Genomic DNA, 22,865 nt, shown 5'->3' with positions numbered 1-22,865 from the left:
ACGCAGCCTTTTTATTGGAAATGCTGTCTATTATCTAATATGTAGCAATGTACAGAAGTCTCTTTTATTTAGTTTTCTTTTTAATGTAGGCATTTCTTGTAAGAATTTTAACAGTGTTTAAAGGAACATTACAATATTAATATCCAGTTTATCTATTATGTTTTTTTTTCTTTTTCCAAAAAATAGAAACAAAAACAAAATAAACAGGTTGATGGTTTTCTGGATAGAATTTTTTTAAGTCATTTTACGTCCTGTACTGGCTCTTAAAGGGATTCTGTCACCTCGTTTTCGGTTACAGAGATGCTGACATGCACGGCTAGATCGCTGCTAGCATGTCCTGAATATACCGGTCCTGTAGGGCTGTGTCCTTTTATTTTGTTGAAAAAATTATTTTAGAGATATGTAAATGAGCCTGGTAAGGTGCACAAGGGGCTGTACGAACCTTCCTGGTGCCCAGCCTTCCCCCCTGTGAAGGAGCCCAGCACCGCCTATGTCCTCCGAATCTCCTCCTTTCGATACAGTTAGATTGCCGTAATCTCGCGATGTGCGAGCACGCGCAGTGCCGCTATAGTGTTCTTTCCCTGTGCTGGCATCAGCCTCAGGGAAGGAACTGTGCATGCGCGAGCTCGCACATTGCAAGATTACAGCAATCTAACTGTATCGAAACTGTGCATGTCCGCATCTCTATAACCGAAAACGAGGTGACAGAATCCCTTGAACGTCTTCTCTTTTGGCTATTAGCACAGCAAACAGCCTTGTTTTATCTTCTCACTCAGATCATCTCTGAAGTCTGAGGGGGAAGTGTGTAAGTGCCTCAATTAGAGTATTACACTAAGAAATGCAATGCTTTTCTGTGGGCATCTTTATCTAGGCCTATCAAGAAAACAATAGAGCTGTCATCCTAATTCTACTAATCTACTATTTTACTAGTAGATAACATCTTCCATTTACCGCAGCAGTAAACTACACAGTAGCTTACCTATTTATATAGGAGTTCTATCTCTCTCACTATATCATTATACAAAGACATGCCCAAAGAAGAACACTCATAAAACAGATTGACTGATCTACAATTCCAAAAAGTTGAATGCCAGAAGAATAAGGCTGCTGGAACACAGAAATCAAGGACATTAGGAAGCTCAAGATGTATCAGAGCAAAATCAGAATGCAGCCAGGCCTCTTGCACACGACTGTATGGCTTTTTCAGTGTTTTGCAGTCTGTTTTAAACGTATCAGTTTTTCTTTCTTTTTTTTTTTCAGTAGTATTTCCAGTCCGCTTCCGTTTAGTTTTTCTGTTTGGTTTCCGTTTTTTGCAGATCGCAAATGGAAACGGAAGCATGGCATATACAGTATACAGTAATAACATAGAAAAAATGTTCTGGGCATAAAATCTGATTTGGAAGACATACAGATGCATTCCGTATCGGTTCAGGTTTTTTTTACAGCCCCATTGACTTGAATGGAGCCACGGAACATGATTTGCGGGCAATAATAGGACATGTTCTATCTTTGAACGGAAAAACGGAAATAGAGAAACGGAATGCATACGGAGTACATTCTGTGGTTTTTTTGCGGGCCCATTGAAATAAATGGTTCCGTATACGGAACGCAAAAAACTGAATGTGCAAGAGGCCAAAAGTAGTGTCAATTTGTAGTCTTTAAAATTACATATTTATACCTATGGTTAGTACATACTTGTGGTATTATTATTGCAGTGCTGGCTGCACCTTAGTGGAGGGAATTTATCAAAGCATACAAAAGACACAAATTTGTGACTTTTTGAGATGTTTTAAGGGCTCAATGCGAGTTATAAAAAGTGGGTGTAGCCTGTCATCATAATGAATGCCAGAAACTGGTGTAATTTATAGCTGAAATCGGCTGGCATAGATTTGAATTTGTTGCACATGGACAATCTAAGAACCACCAAATTTAGGCCTCTTGCACACGACCGTATGCCCTCCGATATATACGGTCCGTGAGCGGGTCATATGTCCCGGAGCGGCATTGATCATGCGCACGGGAGCACGCAGCATCATAGATTACAATGATGCTGTGCACGTCGGGCCGTCCGCTGGGCTATTGTCCCGCGCACTCATATGATCTTATGAGAGAGAGACAATAGCACCGCGGGCGGCCTGACGTGCACAGCATCATTGTAATCTATGTTCCTGCGCTCCCGTGCGCAAGATCAATGCCGCTCCGCGACATATGACCCGCTCACGGACCGTATATATCGGAGCGCATACGGTCGTGTGCAAGAGGCACTGGAGTTTTGATCAATTTGTTGTGCACCGTACTACATCGAGCTTTTGATTAAGACAGCCATGTGAAACGCCAATCTTAGTAAGGCTACTTTCACATCTGCGTTTTGCTGGATCCATCATAGATCAGCTAAAACGTTTCTATTAGGATAATATAAGCGTCTGCATCCGTTATGAACCGACCCAGTTATATAATATCTAAAATAGCCATGACGGATCCATCACTAAAACCATTGTAAGTCAGTGGGCGATGGATCAGTTTTCTTTTGTGGCCGAAAAAAAACCGGTTACATTGTGTTTCATGCCGGATCTGTCTTTCTCCGCATCCCATAACGCACTAAAAAATGCTGCTTGCAGCGTTATTCTATCCGGCATGGGAACGCAACAGAATGCATTCTAGTGCACGTTCCCTTCAGTTCAGTTTTGTCCCCATTGATAATCATGATGCGTTTTCCTCCGGTATTGAGATCCTATGACGGATCTCAATACCGGAGAGGAAAAGTGCAGATGTGAAAGAAACCTAAATCTGCCCCATTGTCTGTTGGGATTTTGATGTAATAGTCTTAGCCAAGATTCATGGGGTTTTACACTGCCTGACACTTTACATTGCGGCTCTTCTGTTTTCAGACTGTATAAGCACAAGCTCACCAAGAAGGCAGTGAATGGAGAGTTGATTTTAATCACCACCAGGATGGAATGATATAAAATTACTGATACACAGGGCAATGCTCTGGAATTGGCATTCATTTCTAATCATCGCCTGATCATTCATCCTCATACAGATTTATTATTTTTCTGCCACATTAAGGACAGATCATCTGACAAACAAACATTTTGCTTGTTTGTCAGGTGGTTAGCAGCACATTAAGGGTCCTTTTACGTAGAGACAATCTGGCAGATTATCGGGAATGAAGCAGACCCTTCCAATAACTGTCAGATCGTCATCTGAGAGGAGGGCTGTATCTACATGAAGCAATCACCTCCGCTGTACAGTGACGAGTAATCACTGGCCCATGTAAAATAGCCTTACCCCTTTAATGAGAAAAGTAAATGAAGTAGGCAAATTGGTGCACACACACAGAGTTCGTCAACCCGTTTCCGACAACAGCTGTATGCATACGGAGGATGTCGTGTCTTTAAAGTTGGCACCTACTCAGGAGCTGAGCAGGCACCATAACCACTGGGTGCTTACTGTTTTACATGGCAGACTCCCAGTGGCAGAGAATTTTAACCCCTCAGATGCCGAGGTCAATTGCACGGCATGGCTCCCCTGCGACAAGATTGCAGGAGCCATCTGGTTGCTATGACAGCCTAGGAGCCTCAAGTTCCTATCAAGCTCTGCCTGTGGTAAATCATTGGAATCTATGGTAGAAGCGTTTAGACCAGGGATGAGGGAATTTATTATATCATCAGAATTCTTCAATTGCTAGGGGCAGTCCCTGCTGCTGAATATGCTCCCCCCTGGCACTTCATTGACCGGGCTGGACATCTTGCCCGGCCCTGATATTCACATGCCTGCGCCACTGCTCTGAGAAGCGGGGCAAGCACAGAGGTTCTGCTTCCAATACCAGAGTAAGGCTACATGCACACGAACGTTGTTTGTTTCCGTGTCCGTTCAGTTTTTTTTTGCGGCTAGGATGCGGACACAAGTCCGTTCTAGGCATTGTTACAATGGATCCTCAAAAAAATGGATGTCATACGTTTTTTTTTGTGGGACAGCAAAACACATATGGTCGTGTGCATGTAGCCTAAGGATTGTTCATGCACCGCTACTCAGAAATGTAGTGGCACATGCACAGCATTGACAGCAGATTGTCTGTGCTTGCGCCGCTACTTGGAGCTGTGATGCAGGAACAAGATTGTTAGGGCTGGGCAAGATGTCAAGCCATATCAATCAAGTGACAGGAGAGCTCCTAGCATCTGAAGAAGTGATGACTGAATCAATTTGCTAATTTCTAACCGGTTTGTATACCAGCACGCTGTCTCCAAATTAGGTGGAAGAAAATTTAGACTAGCACATCCATAAAGCTAGCATGCAGTCAGCAAACAAAAAATATATGGCAGCACACCATTACACATGCAAACAGTAGAATTAGGGATTATTCTGGATTAAAGTGGTATTGTACTTACTATACATAAAAAATAGGAGCTCTTTGCGCACATTTTTGATTAAACATGTGTAGGGCCCATCTACCGGCGTCAAGGTGACTTCTGCAGATGGGTACCTAACACTAACAGAATTGCCTCTCCTGGGCCTAATCTAAGCCTACAATGTTCAGGGCGATATAGGAACCAGCTATATTTATACTCTGCTCAGAAGCCCCAGACAGATGGGTGGGGAGTGCTCAATCTAAAGGAGGGGGCTACCCTCCCAACATACTGCAAGAAAATTTAGAATAGCACATCCAAAGTCACTGGTGCACATCCATAAAGCTAGCATGCAGACAGCAAACAAGAAACGTATGGCTGCACACCATTACACATGCAAATAATAGAACAATGGATTAGGGATTATTCTAGATTAAAGTGATACTATACATGTAAAAATGGAAGCTCTTTGCGCACATTTTTGATTAAATGTGTGTCAGATCCATATCCCGGCGTCAAGGTTGCTTCTACAGATGGGTAGCTAATACTAACAGAACTGCCTCTCCTGGGCCTAACCTAAGCCTACAATGTCCAGGGCGATATAGGAACCAGCTATCTGTATACTCTGCTGGGAGTGCTCAATCTAAAGGAGGGAGCTACCCTCCAAACATACTGCAAGAAAATTTAGACTAGCACATCCAAAGTCACAGGTGCACATCCATAAAGCTAGCAGCTAGTCTAAATTTTCTTGCAGTATGTTTGGAGGGTAGCAATACTGTCATTGCAATACTGACAGATATAACACACAGCAATACAGAAGTATTGCAGTGTATAATACCAGCGCAAAAAAAATTAAAATAACATATATCTAAAAAAATTATAATAGAAAACTCAAAACCCTAAAGGGCCTTTCACACAGAAATTTTTGCAAGCTGAATTTGGCTCTGATTCAGCCATAAAACAGTCGGGGTGGGGGGGGGGGGGGGGGGGGGTCACACTGACATCGATCCCACTGTTTTCATGTCCTTTCTTAGTGCAGTTCCAGACATAAACTGCAGCTTAATGAATGCAAAAACACTCTCAAAACATTGGTATTGCTTTTTTGGCACCATTTTTTTGTTGTTATTTACAACATTCATCTGACAGGTTAGATCATGTGATATTTTTATAGAGCCGGTTGATACGGACGCGGGGATACCTAATATGTATACTTTTTTTTATTTATGTAAGTTTTACACAATGATTTCATTTTTTAACCAAAAAAAATCATGCGTTTCCATAGTCTAATTTTTTTTCCGTTTTTGGGCGATTATCTTGGGTAGGGTATGATTATTGCGGGATGAGACCTTTTTTGGGAAGTAAGGTGGGCAAAATTTCAATTTCCTCATAGTTTTTATTTTTATGGCGTTCACCGTGCGGGGAAAGTAACATGACCGTTTTATAGATCAGGTCGTTACGGACGCGGCGATACCTAATATGTGTAGTGTATTTTTATTTTATTTTTTTATTCAGTGATAAATGTTTTTTTTTAAATCTTTTTTACTTAAAAAAAAATAATAATTGGACCCAGACCCACTTGGTTCTTGAAGATCCAGTGGGTCTGATGTCTGTATAATACAGTACAGTAAACTATATAGTGTATTTTACTGTATTTTACTTACACTTTGTCTGAACAGATCTATGCCTTTAGCACAGATCTGTTCAGCACCATGGACCGCAGGATGCCTGAGAAGGCGTCCTGTTTCCATGGGAACCTTCTCCGTCTGCCACAACTGAGCAGACTGGGAAGGGTAAGGAGGGGGCTCCCTGACTGTTAACCTTTTCCATACAGCGGTCCGTACTGACCGCGGTTTGGAAAGGGTTAAACGGCTGACATCACAGCACAGATGTCAGCCGTTTATACCAGAGTGTCAGCAATGTGCTGACACTCTGGTATACCCACTAGAGACCAATAAATATTCAAGAGAAGGCGGGCGGGGGATCGCGATCCCGCCTGCCCCACCGCCCGACTCCCGCACCGCCTGCAACACCCCCCCTGCACCACCTGCCGGCATAAAATCATTCAGGGGTGGTGAAAAATCTATAATTTCGGCATATTAAAGTTTCTGATCCCCGTGGTCACGATCAGAAACTGCAGATAGCGCAGCAAACCGATTTGCTGCGATCGCCGACACGGGGGGGTCACGGGACCCCCCCGCGCATTTAGCCGAGGTGCCTGCTCAATGATTTGAGCAGGTACCTTGTTCCGATCACCGTCCCCCGGTGATCGGAACAACACATGACGTACCGTTACGTCATGTGTCCTTAAGGGATTAAAGTGGTTGCTGGCTGTCTGAAACCCCCCGCCAAAAAAATTTAATTGCTGTTTTTTGTCGATTCTGCTTGCCCCTTCCAAAAAAAAAAAATATATAAAAAGGGATCCAAAAGTTGTATGCACCCAAAATGATATCAGTGAGTGAAAATTTCAACTTGTCCTGCAAAAAACAAGCCATCACACTGCTCGATCAATGGAAAAAAAAACAGTGACTCAAAAAGTGTATTTATTGCACAAAAGTAAAAACACATAAAAAAAAGTTGGTATCATCATGATTAGGGATGCACGAATTTCATATTTTTAAGTTTGTGTGCGGGTTCATGTTTTGGTATTTACTGAATTGCGTTATGGATTCCGTTACCACAGACCATAATGCAATTTCATGATGGAATGCCTTTAGAGGCATTCCGTTATTCATTTGATCATAATAGAAGTCTAGGGCCTGCATAACGGATCCGTCCAGTTTACGTTATGCTGGAGTCCTCTCCTGCATAACGTAAACCGGACGGATCCCTTATGCAGGACATAGACTTCTATTATTACTGAATGAATAATGGAATGCCTCTAAAGAATGCCTCAGCTAATTTATGACGAGGCGTGCGCGTCATTATAAATTAGGCTCACCTTTGGCAGTCCTTGCCCCAGGCATAAAAACTACTCCAGTCCCTGACTGGAGTATTTTTTCACCAACATTTATTCAGTTTTCAAGCATAAATATTAGTAAATTTTTCCCAGGAGGCGATGTTCTGGCCCCCGCCACCCTCAAGTGTTAAATGCAGTGTAAAAACACCCATGCAACAAAACCCATTTTTACACCAAAAACTTGCGGAAAAATGTTAGTAAATGACGACCAATGTTTTCAATGCATTATACACTATATGGAGAAAAGTATTTGGACACACCTTTTAATCACTGAAGGTGTTTTGTTCAGACCCATTACCACAGGTGTATAAAATCCAGCCCTTAGCTATGCAGTCTGCCTGTACAAACATTTGTGTTGTTCTAAAAGCTCACTGATGCTGTCTGTGTGCTGTCCATATCCATATATCCTATAGAACATGTAGTATAAAAAAAATGTGGACCGCGGACCCATTGAAGTCAATATGTCTGAAACAAAATGTGGACGCCACATGGAACCTTATCTGTATTTTGTGGATCTGCGGACCGCAGAATGGATATGGTGGTGTCAATGCACTGGGATGTCATAACTGAGCCTGTAGTTGTAATGTGTAGGTGTCCCAATACTTTTGTCCATATAGTGAACATATATCAAAATAGTGCCATTGAAAAGCACAACTTGTTCCGCAAAAAAAGGCCCCCATACGGCTTGATGTAAAAAGGTCAAAATTGGCTGCCACAATAAGGGTTTAGGGGGTTTCTGGTTTCACAAAAAATAAAACCAGCATTCAACTGTAGTGTGTTATATACAGGTCCTTCTAAAAAAATTAGCATATTGTGATCAAGTTCATTATTTTCTGTAATGTACTGATAAACATTAAACTTTCATATATTTTAGATTCATTACACACCAACTGAAGTAGTTCAAGCCTTTTATTGTTTTAATATTGATGATTTTGGCATACAGCTCATGAAAACCCCAAATTCCTATCTCAAAAAATTAGCATATCATGAAAAGGTTCTCTAAACGAGCTATTAACCTAATCACCTGAATAAACTAATTAACTCTAAACACCTGCAAAAGATTCCTGAGGCTTTTAAAAACTCCCAGCCTGGTTCATTACTCAAAACCGCAATCATGGGTAAGACTGCCGACCTGACTGCTGTCCAGAAGGCCATCATTGACACCCTCAAGCAAGAGGGTAAGACACAGAAAGAAATTTCTGAACGAATAGGCTGTTCCCAGAGTGCTGTATCAAGGCACCTCAGTGGGAAGTCTGTGGGAAGGAAAAAGTGTGGCAGAAAACGCTGCACAACGAGAAGAGGTGACCGGACCCTGAGGAAGATTGTGGAGAAGGACCGATTCCAGACCTTGGGGGACCTGCGGAAGCAGTGGACTGAGTCTGGAGTAGAAACATCCAGAGCCACCGTGTACAGGCGTGTGCAGGAAATAAGCTACAGGTGCCGCATTCCCCAGGTCAAGCCACTTTTGAACCAGAAACAGTGGCAGAAGCGCCTGACCTGGGCTACAGAGAAGCAGCACTGGACTGTTGCATGTCATTCGGAAATCAAGGTGCCAGAGTCTGGAGGAAGACTGGGGAGAGGGAAATGCCAAAATGCCTGAAGTCCAGTGTCAAGTACCCACAGTCAGTGATGGTCTGGGGTGCCATGTCAGCTGCTGGTGTTGGTCCACTGTGTTTTATCAAGGGCAGGGTCAATGCAGCTAGCTATCAGGAGATTTTGGAGCACTTCATGCTTCCATCTGATGAAAAGCTTTATGGAGATGAAGATTTCATTTTTCAGCACGACCTGGCACCTGCTCACAGTGCCAAAACCACTGGTAAATGGTTTACTGACCATGGTATTACTGTGCTCAATTGGCCTGCCAACTCTCCTGACCTGAACCCCATAGAGAATCTGTGGGATATTGGGAAGAGAAAGTTGAGAGACGCAAGACCCAACACTCTGGATGAGCTTAAGGGCGCTATCGAAGCATCCTGGGCCTCCATAACACCTCAGCAGTGCCACAGGCTGATTGCCTCCATGCCACGCCGCATTGAAGCAGTGATTTCTGCAAAAGGATTCCCAACCAAGTATTGAGTGCATAACTGAACATAATTATTTGAAGGTTGACTTTTTTTGTATTAAAAACACTTTTCTTTTATTGGTCGGATGAAATATGCTAATTTTTTTAGATAGGAAATTTGGGTTTTCATGAGCTGTATGCCAAAATCATCAATATTAAAACAATAAAAGGCTTGAACTACTTCAGTTGGTGTGTAATGAATCTAAAATATATGACAGTCTAATGTTTATCAGTACATTACAGAAAATAATGAACTTTATCACAATATGCTAATTTTTTTAGAAGGACCTGTAAGTCAGATAACAACGTTCGGAGTGCCTTTTCACTCCTCAAGTGTAATTGTGATCTGTGACCCACATTCTGTCCCGGCATAAGACTCACGGGCAGTGTCTGTAGCATCAGGTCTTTGCCTCTCGTTCTGCTCCCAGCTTGAAAATCACAGATCCAACCTGCTTGAAGCCCTGCTGGAAAACCCCTGCCCTAAGACACAGCATCATTGATGACATCACATCTACAAGGACAGGGTCCATGAGAATGAGCAGAACACCACCCTGAGAGGCAGGGTCGCTGATGATGTTGGGGCAGAGCCTTACGAGCCTTGCCACAAATCAGATGTAGGCGTGAAGCGTTTGGGATAGGGAACCAACACAGCAGAAAATGTCACACCTCCGCGATGGAGTGCAAGAAAACGGGGCATCACAGATAAACAAGCACTATTAGTAAGTGATAACGTGTCGTTGTCTGTTAATTTATGCTGAAAATTGCAAAACCAGTTATCTCTTATATATAAAAATGAACTTGTCTGTCTGTCTGGACATTCTTTATGCGCGACCAAACGACTGGACCGATCTTCACCAAATTTGGCACACAGGTACATCAGGTATCCCGGAAGGTTTTAGACCGGGTCTCAGCTCTCTAGGACTCTATGCCCTTATCAGCCAATAGGTCACAGTTAAAGGGGCGGCCACTGTGGAGGTCACTGTTAAAGGGGCAGGCACTGTGGAGGTCACTGTTAAGGGGGTGGGCACTGTGGAGGTCACTGTTAAAGGGGTGGGCACTGTAGAAGTCACTGTTAAAGGGGCGGGCACTGTGGGGGGTCACTGTTAAAGGGGCGAACACTGTGGAGGTCACTGTTAAAGGGGCAGGCACTGTGGAGGTCAATGTTAAAGGGGCAGGCACTGTGGAGGTCAATGTTAAAGGGGCGGCCACTGTGGAGGTCATTGTTAAAGGAGCGGGTACTGTAGAGATTACTGTTATGGGGATACTGTTGATATCTTTTTACGACACACAGAAACATAAAATGAAATATACCCGTGCGAAGTCGGGTCCTTCTGCTAGTCTCTTATATACAGTACAGATCAAAAGTTTGGACACACCTTCTCATTCAAAGAGTTTTCTTTATTTTCATGACTATGAAAATTGTAGATTCACACTGAAGGCATCAAAACTATGAATTAACACATGTGGAATTATATACATAACAAAAAAAGTGTGAAACAACTGAAAATATGTCATATTCTAGGTTCTTCAAAGTAGCCACCTTTTGCTTTGATTACTGCTTTGCACACTCTTGGCATACTCTTGATGATCTTCAAGAGGTAGTCACCTGAAATGGTTTTCACTTCACAGGTGTGCCCTGTCAGGTTTAATAAGTGGGATTTCTTGCCTTATAAATGGGGTTGGGACCATCAGTTGTGTTGTGGAGAAGTCAGGTGGATACACAGCTGATAGTCCTACTGAATAGACTGTTAGAATTTGTATTATGGCAAGAAAAAAGCAGCTAAGTAAAGAAAAACAAGTGGCCATCATTACTTTAAGAAATGAAGGTCAGTCAGTCCGAAAAATTGGGAAAACTTTGAAAGTGTCCCCAAGTGCAGTCACAAAAACCATCAAGCGCTACAAAGAAACTGGCTCACATGCGGACCGCTCCAGGAAAGGAAGACCAAGAGTCACCTCTGCTGCGGAGGACAAGTTCATCCGAGTCACCAGCCTCAGAAATCGCAGGTTAAAAGCAGCTCAGATTAGAGACCAGGTCAATGCCACACAGAGTTCTAGCAGCAGACATCTCTAGAACAACTGTTAAGAGGAGACTGTGTGAATAAGGCCTTCATGGTAGAATATCTGCTAGGAAACCACTGCTAAGGACAGGCAACAAGCAGAAGAGACTTGTTTGGGCTAAAGAACACAAGGAATGGACATTAGACCAGTGGAAATCTGTGCTTTGGTCTGATGAGTCCAAATTTGAGATCTTTGGTTCCAACCACCGTGTCTTTGCGCGACGCAGAAAAGGTGAACGGATAGCCTCTACATGCCTGGTTCCCACCGTGAAGCATGGAGGAGGAGGTGTGATGGTGTGGGGGTGCTTTGCTGGTGACACTTTTGGGGATTTATTCAAAATTGAAGGCATACTGAACCAGCATGGCTACCACAGCATCTTGCAGCGGCATGCTATTCCATCCGGTTTGCGTTTAGTTGGACCATCATTTATTTTTCAATAGGACAATGACCCCAAACACACCTCCAGGCTGTGTAAGGGCTATTTGACCATGAAGGAGAGTGATGGGGTGCTGCACTACATGACCTGGCCTCCACAGTCACCGGACCTGAACCCAATCGAGATGGTTTCCCAAGGGTGAGCTGGACCGCAGAGTGAAGGCAAAAGGGCCAACAAGTGCTAAGCATCTCTGGGAACTCCTTAAAAACAGTTGGAAGACCATTCCAGGTGACTACCTCTTGAAGCTCATCAAGAGAATGCCAAGAGTGTGCAAAGCAGTAATCAAAGCAAAAGGTGGCTACTTTGAAGAACCTAGAATATGACATTTTCAGTTGTTTCACACTTTTTTGTTATGTATATAATTCCACATGTGTTAATTCATAGTTTTGATGCCTTCAGTGTGAATCTACAATTTTCATAGTCATGAAAATAAAGAAAACTCTTTGAATGAGAAGGTGTGTCCAAACTTTTGATCTGTACTGTACAGTCATGTGAAAAAATTAGGACACCCTTTGAAAGCATGTGGTTTTTTGTAACATTTTTAATAAAAGGTTATTTCATCTCTGTTTCAACAATACAGAGAGATTAAAGTAATCCAACTAAACAAAGAAAACTGAAGAAAAGTCTTTTCAAGATCTTCTGTAAATGTCATTCTACAAAAATGCCTATTCTAACTGAGGAAAAAGATAGGACACCCTCACATGTATTCCCTCTTAAATTGGCTCAGATCTCACACAGGTATATCACACCAGGTGCACATAATTAGTAGATCGTTACTCTGCATGTTGAATGAGGCTTGCCCTATTTAAACCTCAGACATTTAGTTTGGTGTGCTCCTGACTGTTGAAGTGAGAGTGAGCACCATGGTGAGAGCAAAAGAGCTGTCAGAGGACTTCAGAAAAAAGATTGTAGCAGCCTATGAGTCTGGGAAGGGATTTAAAAAGATCTCAAAAGATTTTGAAATCAGCCATTCCACTGTCCGGAAGATAGTCTACAAGTGGAGGGCTTTCAAAACAACTGCCAACATGCCCAGGACTGGTCGCCCCAGCAAGTTCACCCCAAGAGCAGACCGCAAGATGCTAAAAGAGGTCTCCAAAAACCCTAAAGTGTCATCTCGAGAACTACAGCAGGCTCTGGCTACTGTTGATGTAGAAGTACATGCCTCTACAATCAGAAAGAGACTGTACAAGTTTAACTTGCATGGGAGGTGTGCAAGGAGGAAACCTTTGCTTTCCAAGAGAAACATCGAGGCCAGACTGACATTTGCCAGAGATAAAGTTGACAAAGACCAGGACTTCTGGAATAATGTTCTTTGGACAGATGAGTCCAAAATTGAATTATTTGGACACAACAGCAGAGGACATGTTTGGCGTAAACCAAACACAGCATTCCAAGAAAAGAACCTCATACCAACTGTGAAGCATGGAGGTGGAAGTGTCATGGTTTGGGGCTGCTTTGCTGCAGCAGGACCTGGTCAGCTCACCATCATAGAATCCACGATGAATTCTACTGTGTATCAGAAGGTGCTTGAAGAACATGTGAGACCATCAGTTAGAAAATTAAAGCTGAAGCGGAACTGGACCATGCAACATGACAATGACCCAAAACATACTAGTAAATCAACCAAAGATTGGCTGAAAAAGAAGAAATGGAGAGTCCTGGAATGGCCAAGTCAAAGTCCAGATTTGAATCCCATTGAGATGCTGTGGGGTGACTTGAAAAGGGCTGTACGTGCAAGAAACCCCTCAAACATCTCACAGCTGAAAAAGTTCTGCATTGAGGAGTGGGGTAAAATTTCCTCAGACCGATGTCGAAGACTGGTAGATGGCTACAAGAACCGTCTCACTGCAGTTATTTCAGCCAAAGGAGGTAACACTCGCTATTAGGGGCAAGGGTGTTCTATCTTTTTCCTCAGTTAGAATAGGCATTTTTGTAGAATGACATTTACAGAAGATCTTGAAAAGACTTTTCTTCAGTTTTCTTTGTTTAGTTGGATTACTTTAATCTCTCTGTATTGTTGAAACGGAGATGAAATAACCTTTTATTAAAAATGTTACAAAAAACCACATGCTTTCAAAGGGTGTCCTAATTTTTTCACATGACTATATAAAAATGAGTTTCTGTCTGTCTAGACGTTCTTTATGCGCGACCAAACGACTGGACAGATCTTCACCAAATTTGGCACACAGGTACATCAGGTGTCCGGGAAGGTTTTAGACTGGGTCTCAGCTCTCTAGGACATACCGTTACTGAGATATTCCCCAAAAATTACCCCCCCCCCAATACAAGCCTGCAATTCTTTCGCTTCAAAGCCCAACTGCCATAAACACAGTTTTACTCCAGGTTTCCATAACAACCCAGCCATATTTCTTTACTGTTTAAAGGGGCGGTCACAGTGAAAGTCACAGTTAAAGGGGCGGTCACAGTGAAAGTCACAGTTAAAGGGGCGGTCACAGTGAAAGTCACAGTTAATGGGGCGGTCACTGTGAAAGTCACAATTAATAGGGCGGTCACTGTGAAAGTCACAGTTAAAGGGGCGGTCACTGTGAAAGTCACAGTTAAAGGGGCGGTCACTGTGACAGTCACTGTTAACCCCTTAAGGACACAGCCTTTTTACACCTTAGGACCAGGCCATTTTTTGCAAATCTGACCAGAGTCACTTTAAGTGCTGATAACTTTAAAACGCTTTGACTTATCCAGGCCGTTCTGAGATTGTTTTTTCGTCACATATTGTACTTCATGACACTGGTAAAATTAAGTTAAAAAATATATTTTTTTTGCACCAAAAAATACCTAATTTAACAAAAATTTGGAAAAATTAGCAAATTTCAAAGTTTCAGTTTCTCTACTTCTGTAATACATAGTAATACCCCTAAAAATTGTGATGCCTTTACATTCCCCATATGTCTACTTCATGTTTGAATTATTTTGGGAATTATATTTTATTTTTTGGGGATGTTACAAGGCTTAGAAGTTTAGAAGCAAATCTTGAAATTTTTCAGAAATTTACAAAAACCCAATTTTTAGGGACCACTACAGCTTTGAAGTCACTTTGCGAGGCTTACATAATAGAAACCACCCAAAAATGACCCCATTCTATAAACTACACCCCTCAAGGTATTCAAAACTGATTTTACAAACTTCGTTAACCCTTTAGGTGTTGCACAAGAGTTATTGGCAAATGGGGATGAAATTTGAGAATTTCATTTTTTTTGGCTAATTTTCCATTTTAACCCATTTTTTCCACTAACAAAGCAAGGGTTAGCAGCCAAACAAGACTGTATCTTTATTGCCCTGACTGCCGTTTACAGAAACACCCCATATGTGGCCGTAAACTACTGTACGGCCACACAGCGGGGCATAGAGTGAAAGGTGCGCCATATGGTTTTTGGAAGGCAGGTTTTGCTGGACTGTTTTTTTGACACCATGTCCCATTTGAAGCCCCCTGATGCACCCCTAGAGTAGAAACTCCATAAAAGTCACCCCATCTAAGAAACTACACCCCTCAAGGTAATCAAAACTGATTTTACTAACTTCATTAACCCTTTAGGTGTTGCACAAGAGTTATTGGCAAATGGGGATGAAATCTGAGAATTTCATTTTTTTGCCTAATTCTCCATTTTAACCCATTTTTCCACTAACAAAGCAAGGGTTAACAGCCAAACAAGACTGTATCTTTATTGCCCTGACTCTGCCATTTACAGAAACACCCCATATGTGGCCGTAAACTACTGTACGGCCACACAGCGGGGCGTAGAGTGAAAGGTGCGCCATATGGTTTTTGGAAGGCAGGTTTTGCTGGACAGTTTTTTTGACACCATGTCCCATTTGAAGCCCCCCTGATGCACCCCTAGAGTAGAAACTCCATATAAGTGACCCCATCTAAGAAACTACACCCCTCAAGGTATTCAAAACTGATTTTACAAAGTTTGTTAACCCTTTAGGTGTTGCACAAGATTTAATGGAAAATAGACATACAATTTCAAAATTTCACTTTTTTGGCAGATTTTCCATTTTAATATTTTTTTTCCAGTTACAAAGCAAGGGTTAACAGCCAAACAAAACTCATTATTTATGGCCCTGATTCTGTAGTTTACAGAAACACCCCATATGTGGTCGTAAACTGCTGTACGGGCACACGGCAGGGCGCAGAAGGAAAGGAATGCTATACGGTTTTTGGAAGGCAGATTTTGCTGGACTGGTTTTATTGATACCATGTCCTATTTGAAGCCCCCCTGATGCACGCCTAGAGTAGAAACTCCAAAAAAGTGACCCCATTTTAGAAACTATGGGATAAGGTGGCAGTTTTGTTGGTACTAGTTTAGGGTACATATGATTTTTGGTTGCTCTATATTACACTTTTTGTGCGGCAAGGTAACAAGAAATAGCTTTTTTGGCACCGTTTTTTTTTGTTATTTACCACATTCATCTGACAGGTTAGATCATGTGGTAATTTTATAGAGCAGGTTGTCACGGACGCGGCGATACCTAATATGTATACAATTTTTTTTATTTATGTAAGTTTTACACAATGAATTAATTTTTAAAACAAAAAAAGTTTTAGTGTCTCCATAGTCTAAGAGCCATAGTTTTTTCAGTTTTTGGGCGATTATCTCATTTTTTGCGGGATGAGATTACAGTTTTATTTGCACTATTTTGGGGTGCATATGACTTTTTGATCGCTTGCTGTTACACTTTTTGTGAAGTAAGATGACAAAAAATAGCTTTTTTTACACCGTTTCTTTTTCTTTTTATTTACGGTGGTCACCTGAGGGGGTCATGTGATATTTTTATAGAGCCGGTCGATACGGACGCGGAGATACCTAATATGTATACTTTTTTTTATTTATGCAAGTTTTACACAATGATTTCATTTTTGAAACAAAAAAAATCATGTTTTAGTGTTTCCATAGTCTAAGAGCCATAGTTTTTTCAGTTTTGGGGCGATTATCTTGGGTAGGGTACGATTTTTGCGGGATGAGATGACGGTTTGATTGTTACAATTTTGGAGTACATATAACTTTTTTGATCACTTTTATTAACTTTTTTGGGAAGTAAGGTGGGCAAAATTTCAATTTCATCATAGTTTTTAATTTTTTATTTTTATGGTGTTCACCGTTTGGGTAAAGTAACATGACCGTTTTATAGATCAGGTCGTTACGGACGCGGCGATACCAAACGTGTAGGGAATTTCATTTTTTTAATTTTTAATCAGTGATAAGTGTTTTTTGATTTTTACTTTATTTTCACTTTTTTTCACTTTCTTTTTGACCCAGACCCACTTGGTTCTTGAAGATCCAGTGGGTCTGATGTCTGTATAATACAGTACAGTACAATATATAGTACTGTACTGTATTTTACACTTTGTCTGAACAGATCTATGCCTTTCAGCACAGATCTGTTCAGCACCATGGACAGCAGGACGCCTGAGAAGGCGTCCTGTTGCCATGGGAACCTTCCCCGTCTGCTCAGTTATGGTCAGAACTGCGCAGACGGGGAAGGGTAAGGACGGGGCTTGGGGGGGCTGCCTGGGAGCTCTCTCCCTCTCCATTCGGAGGGGCTGCAAAGGCACAGCAGCCCCCCGATGGGAGAGGGAGGGAGCTCCCTGCGCTGTTAACCTTTTCCATACAGCGGTCCGTACGGACCGCTGTATGGAAAGGGTTAAACGGCTGACATCGCATCACCGATGTCAGCCGTTTATACCAGGGTGCCAGCAATGTGCTGGCACCCTGGTATACCTACTAGACGCCAACGATTACGCAATGGGAGGCGGGCGGGGGATCGCGATCCCGCCTGCCGCACCGCCCGCAACCCTCCCCCTGCACCTCCCACCAGGCAAAAATCACTAAGGGGTGCAGGGGGGAGGGATACAGATGCATTTTAGGAATACTAAAGTTTCTGACCGCGGGGATCAGAAACTGCAGAAATCGCAGCAAACCGCAGGTCTGAATTGACCTGCGGTTTGCCGCGATCGCCGACATGGGGGGGTCACGGGACCCCCCCGCGCATTTAGCCTAGGTGCCTGCTCAATGATTTGAGCAGGCACCGGGTTCCGATCACTGCCAGCCGCACGGCAGTGATCAGAAATACACAGGGCGTACATGTACGCCCTGTGTCCTTAAGTACCAGGGCACAAGGGCGTACCTGTACGCCCTATGTCCTTAAGAGGTTAAAGGGGCGGTCACTGTGAAAGTCACTGTTAAACAGGCGGTCACTGTGAAAGTCATGTTAAAGCAGTGTTTCCCAACCAGTGTGCCTCCAGCTGTTGCAAAACTACAACTCCCAGCATGCCCGCACAACCAAAGTGCTGGAGGCACACTGGTTGGGAAACACTGCGTTAAAGGGGCGGTCATAGTGAAAGTCACAGTTAAAGGGGCGGTCACTGTAGAGGTCACTGTTGATATTTTTTTTACGACACACGGAAACATAAAATGAAATATACCCATGCAAAGCCGGGTCCTTCTGCTAGTATTATATAACTGTCCCTATATCCTGTAGAACAGCTTCTCCCTGGATTCAGATTAGAGGGCGCTTACTGCACACCGCCATGTACTGTATCTCCTGGCGGCTGGTTAAATTACTCAGCGTGCTATGCTGATCAGTGAGAAATAAGCAGGGATGTGAACCTATATTTAGAGTACTACACATATGAATATTATTTATAGTATTTGAGGGAGAAATGAGGGCAGACGCCTAGCGCATCTTCTTGGTCGGTACTGTATTGAACTGTACTAGGAAAATGGACGTGCCTTAGCAACGCTCTTTCTGGTAAAGTTTTCTACTATAAGGCTAGGGCTGCACGATGACATGTGTTGCGCGACAATAATGGCACAACTACACAACAATTTTTATAATGATAGTCTATGGTGTCGCACTGCGACATGCGGCAGTCACAGAAAAAGCCATCTTGGATGGATTTTTTGCTACTGTCGTGTCACAGTATGGCACCATAGACTATCATTATAAAAATTGCAGCGCAACAAATGTCGTTGTGTAGCCCTACCCTAAATGTACAACTTCACTAAATAAACTATATTGGAAAAATGAAAACATCCGGGAACGAGGGGAGCAGCCAATAGCAGGCCGCAACAGTGACCAGCCTCAAGGGGGCTTGGCGGCCGTACAGGGATCCGGAGCGATATGGGTGCCGAGGAGCAGGTAAGTGTAATCCATACAAGCGGCTCGGGCATTAGGTATATTAGATATTGGATAACCCCTTTAATTTGGTATTAACACATCTCTTTAAGGAACTGGATATTCCATTCTTGGATTTTAGGGTAAATGGCAATAGAGGCTTGGGACGGATCTCGGGAATTCCCTACCGAATATACTTCTAGCTGCCATCCGAGGCATGTAGTGAGGAATCTCCCTGTGGGAGAATTTATCAGAGCTAGACGTTGTTGCAGTGATGATTATAGGTAAATATACAGTCTAGGTTACAGATTCCAGGATACACCAACTGTCTTAATACAGCCTACAAACTGCAACATCAAGAACCCGTAAAATATGCCTCTGTCCGAGAAACCAGAGAAGTGCAGGTGAAGTGGGGATCAGTACTTCCTATAACAGTGGTGGCAAACCTATGGCTCGGGTGCCAGAGGCGGCACTCAGACCCCTCTCTGTGGGTACCTGCACCCTGGAAAAAGTCTATAGTGTACCAATATGCCTTAGACTTCCCCCTGCCATTCATCAGCACAGGCAGCGCAGGGCGCACCATGAACAGCACAGGCAGCGCACTAACTTTAGGCAGGCTATTATAGCTAAATGATAAAGTACATAGAAGATATACTATATTGGACTGTAGTATTCAGGATAAATTGCCATGTTGGCACTTTTGCGATAAATATGTGCGTTTTGGGTTGCAGTTTGGGCACTCGGTCTCTAAAAGGTTCGCCATCACTGTCCTATAGTAATCAGTATCATCATATACTGATCATATAAAAAAAAACTACCTATCCTGTTTTAGAATAAGGGTGCATTCACAAGACATAGTCTGTAAACTGAAGATCCACAAATTACGGATGTGGTCCATGTGCATCCCACACTGAAAAAAACAGATAATAGGACATGCTCTATAATTTGCAGCCCGGCTGCAGGGATATGGGCAGCAGATGGATGACATCCGTGTGGTGTCCATATTATTTGCAGCCCCGTAGAATTGAAAAAAAAAAAAGAATCAGACGTTGACCTTGGGGGAATATTTGATCTGCAGGATTAAGGTTTGTGGCCAGACGTGCAGTCACTATTGGAAAGCTGGTCTCACTAAGTCTTTACACAAGGAAACATAAGGGAGGCACTATGTGGCTGGGAACAGTGGGAGTCTATTGATGCGGAGGGTCAGGGTGTAGGCTGTGCCTCTACATGACATTACCACGAGTAGTACTGGAGAGGTTTTCCTATTTACACCTTTATTAATTGTGCTTCCACCCATTTGGATTACGATCTGACCTGTATTCAATGTAGGAAACCATACGTTGGTTCCACTACTAGAACATTCAGAAAAAGCTATTCAGAGCACATTTAGGCTAAATGCACACGATCAGAATTGTGCGCGGAAAATCTGCACCGTAGGTCATGTACATTGTATTCTACGAGAATTTGAAATTCTCACTGAACACGGTGCAGATTTTTTAAATCCGCAGCATGTCAATTTATTTAGTTTTTCCTGACCGGATTTTCTTCATTCACATACGGGTAGAGTACATGCACATGTTCAGGATTCATGTGCGGAGAATCCGCAGGTCAAATTCCGCGATGAAAGAATCTGCATCGTGTGCATTGAAAATTTCAAATTCTTATAGAATACAATGTACCTACGGTGCGGATTATCCGCGCTGAACATCCGCACGCAATCCTGACCGTGGGCATTTAGCCTAAGGGTACATGCACACGATCATAATTGCGTGCGGAAAATCCGCACCGTAGGTCACATACATTGTATTCTATGAGACTTTAAATTTCTCATGTACACAATGCGGATTTTAGCCTATGGTGCGGATTTAAAAACCGCAGCATGGCAATTTATTTTATCTGTCCGGATTTTCTCTATTCACTTCAATGGGGAGAAGGAAATCGATGCGTATTGACCGGACGGATTTCCATGCGAACACCTGCGAATTTCAGTGTGGATTGTCCGCACGTAAATCCTGAACGGGTGTATTTACCCTAATATGTCCAATCCAAGCTCAATAAATCTTTCTGTAGCATCTTACCAGTTCCTAAGTCAACATGCAGGAGATCTTACCTATTTTAAGGTGCAAGGGTGTGAATGATTTTTTTAAACCCCAAAAGGAACGAAGACCAGACAGGTCCAAACGACAGAATTATTTTGGATATTGCGTTTAGATTCTCAATCCCCTTAAACCTACGTTCTGATATTTTATATTTTTATTGATATAATCACCCTTAAACAGGAGATAGATATGGCATTAGCAGTGTTAACAAATAAGGTGTAGTAAGGGGTTAATTTGTTGGAGCGCCTTGACTTTATTACCTCACTGGGTGCGACCCCTCAGTTAATTTTAAAAGGTGCTCATTATGTATTGTTTGTTATGCCACGACTAAGGACAGCAGGTGTCTGATCGAAACGAATAGGTCTCACCATGCATTTTCTTGGATTTCTATTTTTAATGTGACCCAGTAAAGAGTTAAAGATCTGTTGCTGGAACCTGTGGCAGAAGCGGCACTGCCTGCGTGCATGGTGTCATAAGTGTGGACCGAGAAATAGAATCTGCACAGGGATGAGCTGAATTGATCTTTTTTCCTCTTAGATCCTGCCCAATACTGGAGAAGGCACTCTCAAACCGTTCATAGACCTTACAGGAAAACTTCTGGGTGGGCTGATGACCTCAATATTGATTAATGTAGGAGTATCAGATTCTTATTCACCTGGCCCTCCTGAATTCAACTCAGAACAGTGATACACTTGAATACTCCAGCAAGGGTGGTGATGTTTTGTGCTGCACTGTGGTGTTTGGTTCTGCAGGGGCGGTATTTTGTGCTTAACTACAGTATTGCTGGCCCCGCCTACTCCTGTTGTCCCTGCTTACTGGTGTTGCCTTGGCTGTTGTCAATTTGGATTCGCCTACAGCATGGGGCCACTTTAAGTTCCCTGTCCGTGCCTGGTTGCTTCTGAAGGGTTGTCAACAGCCAAGACCAGATATACAAATTGGGACTGAAGAACATGGGTGAGATGGGCCCATGAGGCAGATTTACTAATCCTGTCTAAAACACAGACTGTCTAAAGAGGCACAGTCTTTATCACGGTGGATGATAAATTTGGTGCATGGCTATAAACAAGTGTATATCTTTATACCAGCTATTGGTTGACTCACTTTGTGACAGAATTTGTCACCCAGTGGCACATCTTAGGCCAAGCCCCATGTGGCATAGGAGACGCTGTGGTTTATCCTTACTGATTTAAAGGGGTTTTGTCACTTCAGCAAATGGTAATTATCACATAGAGAAAGTTATTACAAGCCACTTACTAATGTATTGTGATTCTCCATATTGCTTCCTTTGCTGGCTTGATTCATTTTTCCACCACAGTATACACTACTCGTTTCCATGGTTACGACCACCTTGCAATCCAGCAACGGTGGCTGTGCTTACACACTATAGGAAAAAGTGTTGGCCTCTCTGGTGGCCAGGACAGTAGGAGCTCACGTAGGCTGATGCTGTTTTCTATAGTGTGTAAGCACACCGACCGCTGATGGACTGCAGGGTGGTCGTAACCATGGATACAAGCAATGTATAATGTGATGCAAAAATGAATCCAGCCGGCAAAGGAAGCAATATGGACAATAACAGTACATTATTAAGTGCCGTGTATCAACTTTCTCTACATGATAAATGCTATTTGCTGAAGTGAGACAACCCCTTTACCTGCTTCATTGATATGTCTAAAATGAGATGAGCCCAAATAGCTGCAGAATTCAGGCACAGCACGGGGAACCGAGCAGTGAGGAGATAACGGACATTATGCATTATACATACAATGCACTG

Source organism: Bufo gargarizans, chromosome 5, assembly GCF_014858855.1.
Source record: "Bufo gargarizans isolate SCDJY-AF-19 chromosome 5, ASM1485885v1, whole genome shotgun sequence".
Lineage (NCBI taxonomy): Eukaryota > Metazoa > Chordata > Amphibia > Anura > Bufonidae > Bufo > Bufo gargarizans.
This window is presented reverse-complemented; position numbering follows the sequence as displayed.